Raw genomic sequence first — 12,063 nt, 5'->3', positions numbered from 1 at the left:
TTTCTAATTAACAGGTAGATTGCTAAAGATCAGCCATATGTTCATTCGTAGATAGGAAACATAGTCTTTAACGACGTTTATACACATACAAACTTTATAAAGATAGGTTGATATCATTTGTAGTCGAAAAGCTTTATTTTATTTACAAGAACGCATGTGTGGTGAATATACGAAGAAAAGATTATCAAATAGTTCATGTCGTCTTGAGATGAATAAGCAAAATTGATCATATAATAATAATTAAAACATTTTAATTAAACATTAAAACAAAAGAACTCAGATCTAGTTAAAGTCATGTGCAAAACAACTGCAAACACAAGAATGCATAAACAGATCCTGATTGGAGATCTAGACAACCAAGGAAAATCTGGAAAAAAATATTCGAGAGATGTTTAAAATATGAAAGAGACTGGGAGAGAAAAGGAGAGATAACAACAGAAACATATAACTATCCTATATAAACTATATTGCCATACACTATAAATATTGTCAACTGACATTAATAGCGGTGATACCCTGATATGTTATCTTTTTTTTTTTTTTTGAGTGAATTTGATGGCCTTGGCCGAGCCAATTAGCCAGACATTTTGTTATTTTAAAAACAAACAAATTTGATTTTTCAATCAGAGGAATTTTTTCTGTATTTCTAACTCTAAATACATAACAAACTAACATTATTATCTACAATTATTATCTAAATAATACTCTGTTTTGGTTGTTCATTTTTTTTTGTAAATTTTTATTTTTTTTTTTTATTTTTTTTTGCATTTTTTTTTATATTGTTAATTTGTTTTTTTTATTAATTTTTTTATTGTTATTTTTTATAAATTGTTTTTTTTTACTACGCTAAGACGTAAACCCGATTCATCCTCGCGGAGGTTTACATCTTCTTAGTTTTTTTTTTGCATTTTTTATTTATTTTTTTTTTTGCATATTTTATTTTTTTTTATTTTTTTTTTCTTTTCTTTTTCTCTTTTTTTTTTTCTTTTCTTTTTTCAATTATAATATACAATAATTACTTAAATCTACAGGATTTAAAACAAAATAACAACAAAACAAACATGTTTGTTTTGTTTTAACAAACATGCCTGCTTTGTTTTAACAAAATTTCTTAAACACAGGGTAAATTTTATTGCTACAATCTATATTTACAATTTTTGATATGTTCGTAAATTGTTTTTAATATATTAATCTCTTCAGAAAAAATCAAATTTTTCAGGTAGACGGGAAGTGGAATTTTTAATATATTAAGATTATCATAAAATTTGTTTATATTTACTGATTGATGTGAACATTCGAGGAGAATATGTAGTAGATTACCTTCTTTTCCACACTCACAGTTAGGTGACTCTGTGAGACCCAGACTGTACATATGAAGGGGGGTAAGAGCATGATTACATCTCAATCTATTTATAACTCTTATGAAATGGCGATTTGATACAGAATGAAACCATCTTTTAATGGGAATTTCAGGTCGCATTTGTTTGTAATTACTACCAGTTCTCGTGTTTCGATAATACCTTTGCCAATTTTCTTTTTGGTGTCGTCTACTAATAATATCAATATCCGAAATGGGTAGTAAGTTCATGGGAAGTTCTTCGCCTATTTCTAGGGCGGATTTGGCTAGCCTGTCTACTATTTCGTTACCCCTAATGCCTGCGTGTCCCTTTATCCATGATATAATGATGTTTTTTCCTAAATTTGCAATTTTATTATAAAGAGTCATAATTTCCAGTTCTATATGATTGAGCTGTTGGTACTTATGTACGTTAGTTAGTCTATCAACGACACTCTTACTGTCTGTAAATATTATGCAGCTATAGGGTTCGTTACTAAATATGTGTCTTAAAGCAAAAAGTATCGCTATCATTTCAGCGGTGTATATCGATGATTCACAAGGCAATTTGAATAATTTTTTAAATCCACTTTGAATATTGATTATTGCACATCCTACTTTGTTTTGTACTTTGGATCCATCTGTATAGTAAAACTGATAATGTGGCCATTTATGAAGTATAAATGATTGAAAAACGGCTGGATTTAAATTAATATCCATAAAAAAAGTATTAATTTGTTTTGAGAAAATTTCTTCTAATACATGGGAATACATAGGTGAAACTTGATTTTCATAAGTATAGAAAGTACTTCGGTATTGAGATATTTTCAAGTAACTATCTACAAGAAGGGGACATTTTTTCTTTGTCCAATATTTATGAGTTAGATCTAAAATTGATAACTTATGTATATCCTGCAGATAGTTTGTATTTTTTCCTATAGCTCTAGTAATAAATTTATCACTTAAAAACTGTCGTCGAAATTCCAGGGGTGGTTCTATCGCCTCAACTTCCATTATATTAACGGGTGTAGACTTCAAATATCCAAGACAAAGTCGAAGACATTTATTTTTTTGTATTTCTAATTTATTCAAATGTGTGTTTGCAGCAGTTCCATACAGATGACAACTGTAATCGAAAATAGGACGAATCATAGTACGGTAAAATAAAAGTGCTATATTTGGATCGGCACCCCAATTAGTTCTACAAAAGGCTCGTAGAATATTCATTGCATTTTCAGACTTTTTTATGATATGATGCATGTGATCCTTCCATAGAAGTTTTCTATCCAAATAAGTACCGAGATATTTTATACAATTTTTAATAGGATATTGAATTTGACCTACTGCCAAATGACCTTGTGGAATTTGACGATTTCTGGAGAAAATGCAAATTTCTGTTTTAGATTCTGATATTGCTAAACCAATATTTTGATAGTGATTAAGAACAGCCTTAATTGAGACATTAAAATTATTTTTACATATATCCAATGATTTGTGGGATGTGTAAACTACTACATCATCAGCATATTGAATAATCTTTGTTGTGCTATTAATACAATTTTCTAAATCAATATTATATAAAATATATAACATTGGACTTAATATGCTACCCTGTGGTAGTCCTATATTTGTAAGACGTGGAGTGGAGATGGAATTGTTGATTTTTAAAACCGTCCATCTATTAGTGTACAGTGTCCTCAGAAATCTAGCTAAGTTGATGGGAAAACCAATGTCTACTAGTTTTTTATACATAATGTCCAAATTAACGGTATCGAATGCAGAAGAGACATCTAGAAAAGCAGCCATAGTATACGCATTATCAGTAAAGTTTATTAGTATAGATGAGACTAAGGAAGTTATCGCATCTTGAGTTGATTTTGATTTTCGAAATCCATATTGAGATTTTGGGAAAATATCTTCTTGCTCTAACCAGTGTTCAATTCTATTTTTTATTAATCTTTCTAACGTCTTTAGGAAGCAAGAAGCTAGGGATATTGGTCTATATGAACTATAAGAATTTTCTGGTTTTCCAGGTTTTTTAATAGGTATTAGAATATATTCCTTCCAACTCTCTGGAATTTGTGACGTGTCATTCCAAATTTCATTAAAAATATGTAATAATGATATTTTATATTGAAGTGGTATATGGTATATCATGGAATATGAAATATTGTCTTTACCTGGAGCACTGCTATTTTGTTGACTAAGTACTCGATCTAACTCCCACAATTTAAATGGTTGTTCTAAGCCAAACTTATCCCTTGAAACTGTTTCGCTGTATTCTGGAAAATATTGGGAAGGTACCCACTGAGGAGATATTTTATTATGAAATTCATCTAGCCAGCTTGAATTTGGATTTATTGGAAACTTGTTGGACTGTTTGCGGTTTTTAAAGGCGTTTACTTTCTTCCATACTTCACTGATTTTTGTTTTGGAGTTAAGGCTTTCGCAGTACTCTATCCAATTCTGTTTTTTCTTTTGCTTGAAGAGTTTTTTTGCGACAGCATCAAGTCTCTTAAATTCAAATAAATTATTCCTTGTAGGGTTTTGTTTATATTTTCCGTATGCAATTTTACGGTTATCAGCAGCAGTTTTACAACTTTCGCACCACCATTGGTTTGAGATTTGTTTCTTATGTATGACGTTAGATGAAAACTTCGGTATTGCTAAATTGGCTGCTTTATTGATGTTTGCTATTAACTGTTGATAATTACCGGGAGAATTTTCAGCTTCTAGTACAGAGGTATATAAGTCCCAATCGGCCTTGTTAAGATTCCAGATCTTATGAAAGTTTTCAGTTGGAGATGAAGTTGTATTATCTGTTTCCATGTTTATAATAATCGGAAGATGATTGGATCCATGAGGATCTTGTAAGACACTCCACGTTAAAAAATTTGAAAGATCTTGAGTACAAAATGTTAAGTCAATAGCAGATGGACTGTTACTAGTTGCTAATGTGGGCGACCCATCATTCAGACATATCAAATTACAATGATCAATACTTTCTAAAAGTTTTTTACCATAATTGTCTTCAATTTCACAGCCCCATGCGATACTGTGGGCATTAAAATCGCCACCAATAATAAAAGGCTTAGGAATATCTGTAAAGAATTCCAACCATTGTCTTTCAGATATCTGGGTTTTTGGTTCAATGTATACTGAGACAATAGTAATAGGATTTTTGTTTCGAAAAATTTGAACTGAAATACATTTATGAGTGAAAGGATGTCTATTTTTAAGATTTATTTCTTCACATCTTATGTTTGATTTTAATAAAATGGCAGTTCCACCATACCCGTCTGCACGATCTGATCTAAAGCAATTATAACCTTTAAAATTATAATAGTATTTTGATTTAAACCAGGTTTCTGAGAGTAATGCTATGGAAATTTGATTTTGATATAGCAGATATTCTAAATTTACTTTATTAGCTACTGCTGAACGACAATTCCATTGCAGCATATTCATATTTGTGATGTCTGCGAATTTGAAGACAAGGGTTGGTTTACATGATTACTAATTAATTGAACTATTTCTGACTCTGATACATTAAAATTATTTGTTTGTTTTATATTATTTATAATATTGAGAACTACTTCTAAAACTAAACTTATTGTTGAATTTAATTCCTCTGATTGTGATTTTACTCCAACTGAGTTTTTTAAATAATGTTGACTATTAAAAATTCCTCCCGAGACAAAAGATGAGTTTGGTTGAGAAAGAATTTCTTGTCTTGAAATTTCAATGGGATTAGGGCTAATTGGCCTGTGCCTTTTGTTTGGGCTTGAAGATGTAGGAGAAGAAAACATGTAATTAGTAAAATTATTTTTATACGATTTGGGTTGTAAATTCTGGGTCTGCGAGAATTGTGGTTGAGAAGAATGAGACTGTATTATGCTAGATGGGGTAAGTCCAGATTGAATCCGTTGGGGATAATTTGTCGAGGAAATTACACTATTTTCCATGGCAGAGGTATTAAGAGCGACTATGTTGGCGTATGTATTTTTTGGGACCTGTTTATTTGCATCAAAGAAATTAACATTGGAAGAGCTCATGGTTTCCTTCACAATTTTTTGCCTTTTAAATTCTGGACAAGAAGATAAATTAGTTGTAAGGTGATTTCCTTGACAGCTAAAGCAACGTGGTAGGTAGTCAGTACTAGTACAATCTTTTGTGGTGTGGGATTCCTGACATTTACTACATCTCGGTCTACTTCTACACTGACTACCTAGGTGGCCGAAACGGAGGCAGTTATAACATAATAGTACCTTTTGTTTGTAGGGTTCTACTTCCTTAATAACCTTATTAATAGAAATATATTTTGGCAAAATTTGGGATTTAAAAGTAACAATGCAAGACTTAGTAGCAACATATTCTATTGACTTACCTTCATCTGTAATTTTTTCTACTTTACGGTTTATTCTTTTGACGTTAGAAACTTCAAAATTGCAATGTTGATCAAATGGTTTTATTTTACCTTTTATATACTCATCCGAAAAGTCTTGTTCAATATCTCTAATGACGCCCTGTCTATGGAGAATAAATTTTGGAATGTACAATACAAAGTTATTTTTAACAAAAATGTTATCGTTTTTATGAGTTATTAGAAAATTCGCTGATTTATAATCTTTTAACTTGATTCTAATCCTATTCCGACCTATAGCATCAATACTAATAATTTTGTTATCTATTTGCGGGAAGTTAGAGAGAATTATATCTCCAATTTTGAGAGCATTTAATTTGCCTTTGAATTCAGCTGTATTATTTTCAACATAAATATGGTATGGCCCTAAATCAGTACTTACATACACAAATTCCTCTCTTTCTTTTGACATAATATTGTCGATTTTATCATTTGTTGACGAATTTTGATTAATTAATAAATTATTATCAGTACTTACCGGATTATTTTCATTACAAATGTTATTTTTATTAAAGGTTGTCACCTGTCCGACTGGATAAATATCCATACTTACATCTTTAATTAAACTTATCTTTTTTTGAGGTATATCTGGGGGTACAGGGTCAGGGGGTTTCCCCCGACTTGCAGGTCCATTTAATTGGTTTTGAACACTCTATCCAAACTTCCTTATATACCACCAAATTTAAACAACTATTTTAAGACACAATTTTAACCGGATATTGTTTAATTTGGTTTTACTCTTGCCGATTAACACGTCTGAATCGTAGGTGAACTACAGTAGAACTTTAATGAAAAAAAAAACGCTAAAAACCAATATTTTCTTCGGAGAAATTTAAAATATTGGTTTTCACTTTTGACGTTTTTTTGACATTAAATAAACTGTTTCTGATATGTTATCAAAATTATGAAATCACCGCCTTACTTAGCAGGAACAAATGCCATTTTACTTCTTGATTGTTTAGTAGTGGAAAAGTTCGTTGCATTTTCAAACAGGCCATGAAACTTCTTTCCTTTCTTCATTCCTTCAACTAGAACCCTCTGGTTTCTCCCCTTCACATTGAGTATGTGTATTACTACATACAAAATAAAACGCTGTAGGAGACTGTATTGAGCTCTATTTATAACAAGTAAAAATAAAACAGAGGTACATTTGCAGAGCAGATATGTACATTTACGTGTATCATTTATGTACAAAGCAACAAAGTCTTTGAATAATAAAAAAACAAATATACAGTGGAACCCCGATAAGTCGGCCCCCGATAACCCGGAAGTCCGGCTAACCCGGACCGATTTTCATCAGATAAACATTTTGATTTTCAATATTTTGTATTTTTCAATTTAATTGTGGCTTATTTCCAATCAAAATAGTTAATTATCAGACAAATCTTTCAACAATAAAAATGTATGTAATATAATATTTGAGAGATAATGTGTACCTATGTGTGTAATTTGAACTACAATATGTATACGATATTAAAAATGACTCATAGTTTGTTTAGGAAAGACTATTTAAAAAATTCTTTTATAAACAATGGTCTTTAGTATTGTGTGTCTTGTATTGTTCGCTTCCATTTGCTTACGTTTGGGTTTTGGTGTTTTTTTAGTAATTTTAATGAGTAGGTACTGTGCATATTTATAAATATATTTCATGTTATTTCAATTCCAACGGAGTTTATCTGTAAGTATACCTTATTTTATTAATTTTTACCATATTCTCCGGCTATCTCGGATTTTCGATAACCCGGATCAGTCGCGGTCCCGATTAATCCGAGTTATCGAGGTTCCACTGTATTAGCAGAATGACTTTTTACAAATTGTGAATAAAGTAACCTTATCTACGGGTGAAAGATTTGGACTTCAAGTAAATATATCAAAAACTAAATTTATGATCATCAGCAAAAATAAAATTAGAGACGCCCAACTACTTATCAATAACACAACAGTGGACCGAGTAAAACAGTATAACTATCTTGGAACAATAGTAAACGAACAATGGGACCACTCACAAGAAATAAAATGTAGAATAGAGAAGGCTAGGAGTGCATTCAATAACATGGCCAAACTCTTTAAAAGCCACAACCTTAATCTGGAGATAAAAATAAGGCTCCTACGATGTTATATCTTCTCAATATTGTATTACGGAGTTGAATCCTGGACACTCACTGAAGCAATGGAGAAAAAACTTGAAGCCTTCGAGATGTGGCTATACAGGCGAATCCGAAGGATATCATGGACGGACAAGATAACCAACGAGACCGTATTACGAAGAGTGGGCAAGAAAGAGAGGTGTTGTATACCATTAAAAGGAGAAAGTTGGAATATCTCCGCCACATAATGAGAAACGGCACTAAATACAGATTACTGAAGGTAATCCTTCAAGGAAAAGTATTCGGAAAGCGAGGAATTGGGAGAAGAAGAATATCATGGTTAAAGAAACTGAGGAAATGGTTCTCCACAACAACAACTAATCTATTTAAAGCATCAGTTAATAAAATAATTATAGCCAGAATGATCGCCAATATTCGAAACGAATAGGCACTAAAAGAAGAAGAATCTGCTGGTGAATCATACATGAGTATATTTTAAGATAAGGCACGCACAAAGAATTTGTCAAATGACGACATAAATAAATATTATCTACGTTAGAATTCGACATCATATGAATATGTGCTCGTGGGATGAATCCCATCGTGAAATGTGAAGAGTAGGGGTTACTGCCACGTAACGAAAGGCACCACCGTCTTCTCGGTAGGCCCACAACAACGTGATTTCGAAACGGCGGTTGATTATAATTTTTCTTTTGGAGTATGACCCGACGCGGGTGTGTATAACTACTCAAGAAGCGATCTGCAATTTCCATTCATAATGTATCTGCCTCTAGAATCGGCATTTTTTTGCATATAATTTCTAAACACTTCTTCTTCTTCTTCTTAAGGTCCTGTGCATTTCTGCTTAGGCGTTCAGGCGATAGTCAGGATTATACAGGGTGTAACAAAAATACAGGTCATAAATTAAATCACATATTCTGGGACCAAAAATAGTTCGAATGAACCTAACTTACCTTAGTACAAATATGCACATAAAAAAAGTTACAGGCCTTTTAAGTTACAAAATGAAAATCGATTTTTTCGAATATATCGAAAACTATTGGAGATTTTTTATTGAAAACGGACATGTGGCATTGTTATGGCAGGAACATCTTAAAGAAAAATTATAGTGAAATTTGTGCACTCCATAAAAATTTTATGGGGATTTTGTTCCCTTAAACCCCCCAAACTTTTGTGTACGTCTCAAGTAAATTATTATTGTGGTACCATTAGTTAAATTCAATATTCTTAAAACTTTTGTGCCTCTTAGTATTTTTTCGATAAGGCAGTTTTTATCGAGTTGAGGCTTATTTTTCAATATGTTTACATACAAATTTTATGGGGGTTTTGTTCTTTTAAACCCCCCAAATATTTGTGTACGTTCCAATTAAAATATTACTGCGGTACCATTAGTTAAACACAGTGTTTTTAAAACTTTTTTGCCTCTTTGTATTTTTTCGAAAAGGCACCTTTTATCGAGATGTTACTTCTTTTTTAATATGGTTCAAAATATCCCTAAAAATGTAAATCATATAATATGTTCATGTTCATATCATTACCAAGTCTCCATAATCGTACTTTTAACCATATACAAATATGTGGTGGAATTGACAAATATTCGAAATATCTCGATAAAAACTGACTTTTCGAAAAAGTACTAAGAGGCAAAAAAGTTTTAAAAACATTGTGTTTAACTAATGATACTACAATAATAATTTAATTGGAACGTATACAAAAGTTTGGGGGGGGGGGGAGGGGGTTTTAAGGAACAAAATTCCCATAAAATTTCTATGGGGTGTCCAAATTTCACTATGATTTTTTCTTAAGATGATACCTACTGCCATAAGAATGCCACATGTCCATTTTAAATAAAAAATCTCCAATAGTTTTCGATACATTCGAAAAAATCGATTTTCATTTTGTAACTTAAAAGGGCTGTAACTTCTTTTATGTGCACATTTTTACTAAGGTAAGTTAGGTTCAATCGCATTATTTTTGATCCCAGAATATGTGATTAAACTGAGGACCTGTATTTCTGTTACACCCTGTATAATTTTGTTTTTAGCATCATTGTCACACATTTACTAGCTGTGGATTCCTGTCCATTGGCGAATATTACTCGTTCTTCTTTTTATAAGTTCCATCTTTTATCGAAGGTTGGAAATCATCATGGCAATGCGGACCCTGTTGACTGCCGCTCTAAATAGCTCTGCACTACTGCATTCGAACCAATCCCTTAATTTCTCAAAGTTCCCTTAATTACTCGTTACCTTGTTCTAATCATTGTCACCTGTAGCAGAAAACCTGTTTATGCAGGATATAGGAACAAACGCAATACAAACAGCAGAGAATAAACTCAAACTGTCAAACTGTATGTAGACTGTTGCTAATTTATTATCTGGGCACACGGAGAAGAAAAACTAAACACATTTCTGCAACATATCAATAATATCCATCTCAAAATTTAATTTTTTCGTCTTCTTCTATGTGCGGAAAAGCTCTTTAGCATTTGGTTGTAACCATGGCTTCATGTTGTTCAATCAGGAGATTCTTTTCTTCCAGGACTTTCTATCTGGTATTTTCTGTATATTATTTTTTCGTTTTCCTCTAAGGCATTAATAATTGTTAGCTTGTCCTATTTTATACCTTTTTGGTCATGTCTCGTTCGGATATTTCAATTCTCTTTTTAATGATGTAAAGGTTAATGGAGAAAATAACTTTAAAGGCTTAATTTATCTTCAGGAATTACGGGATCTCGTTAATATTGCTTTCGTCTGAAAGTTCCTCTTCTTTGATTCGCTTGATTAATTTGCCTGTGACTTTTACTTCCCTCGACTAAATAAACAATCGTTCGAAAGGATGGCTCGACAAACTTTCGTCCTTAGAATTATTTACAATTAAAACTGTCAAAACAAAAACATCGTCTACCGGTGCTCTGTGTCCTCCCTCTCGCGAGACTTGCCGTAGACATTTCGGGAGTGACGGGCTCAGTTTGTCATTTATGCAAAAGGCCGCCGTCGACATAACGCGCTAACTGGATGAATAATTAAGGTTATTTGTGAGAGGCCAAATGAGTTTTGTTCCTGACAGCCGAGGAATGTTTTCAATGGACGAGCGGAGCGATGGGATGCGGTACTGCACAGTGCACGCTGCACTGGCAGGGCCAAACAACGAACGGCACAGACACGGTTCCTTGTTAATGAATTATGCCCTCGTTAGCGCAATTTCAATTAGCGATTCTACACGTTTTGTTTTGTTCGAATTTGACATATGGTCCGTGTAATGCGTGTTAGGCGGCTGTTTAAGCCGATATTGGGTGTTTTTAAACGCATGTATTACCATTATACAATAACAATAGCTAACTATCGATTAGAAATTTCGTATAAATTGCAACATACTGTTAAAACCAAAGTAAAATGAAGGCGATAGTGCTCTTATTAATTTAATGTGATTTTTTTCTATTTATTACTAGCTAAAGAATTGAAGAAGGTCTAGCTTACAGGAAAAACAGATCCTTTTTACAGATATATTAATACTTAGTAGAGGATCCGATATAAGGTCGATTTGCACCGATCTGTTTAATGGATAAAAATTATTGGATATGTAATTTAGCATGTTAATAATTACAAATAACAAGGGTGGCACGATCTAATCTTGTTCTAACTATAATTAGTTAATAAATAATAAATGATATGTTTAATGAATTTTAAAATAAAATTGTTGGCCCGGGCAGATATTATTTCAGATTTTTTGGATCATTCTAAACAAAAGAGGTCTTTTGTGTTTTTTCTCTAAAGTTGATCGTTTTCAAGTTATAAACAATTTAAAACTGAAAAAAGAACGAAAGATACAACGACAATTTTCAAGGCTCAAAAACATAAGTAAAAAATATCATTTTTGTAATCATCTAAGTATAGTATGGTATAACTAGACCCAAACCCAGACATCCAAAGTGAAAGTTATCCTCCAACAAAAAATTGTTCTATATGGTCCTCATAATGTTCAGAAAAAAGTCCCACCATTTTGAGCGTCGGGTTTGGTGGGGAGAGGGGGGATAAATCGGTAAATTCGTAGTTTTTTACGTTTTTTGTCAATATTTCTAAAACTATGCAGTTTAGCATGAACAACCTTCTATACAAAAATATTCTACATTAAATTTGAAATAAAAAAGGCCCTATGCATAATCCTTCTAAAATGAACGGTTCCAAAGTTACGGA

This window comes from Diabrotica virgifera, chromosome 3 (assembly GCF_917563875.1).
Source record: "Diabrotica virgifera virgifera chromosome 3, PGI_DIABVI_V3a".
In the NCBI taxonomy this organism is placed as follows: domain Eukaryota; kingdom Metazoa; phylum Arthropoda; class Insecta; order Coleoptera; family Chrysomelidae; genus Diabrotica; species Diabrotica virgifera.
This window is presented reverse-complemented; position numbering follows the sequence as displayed.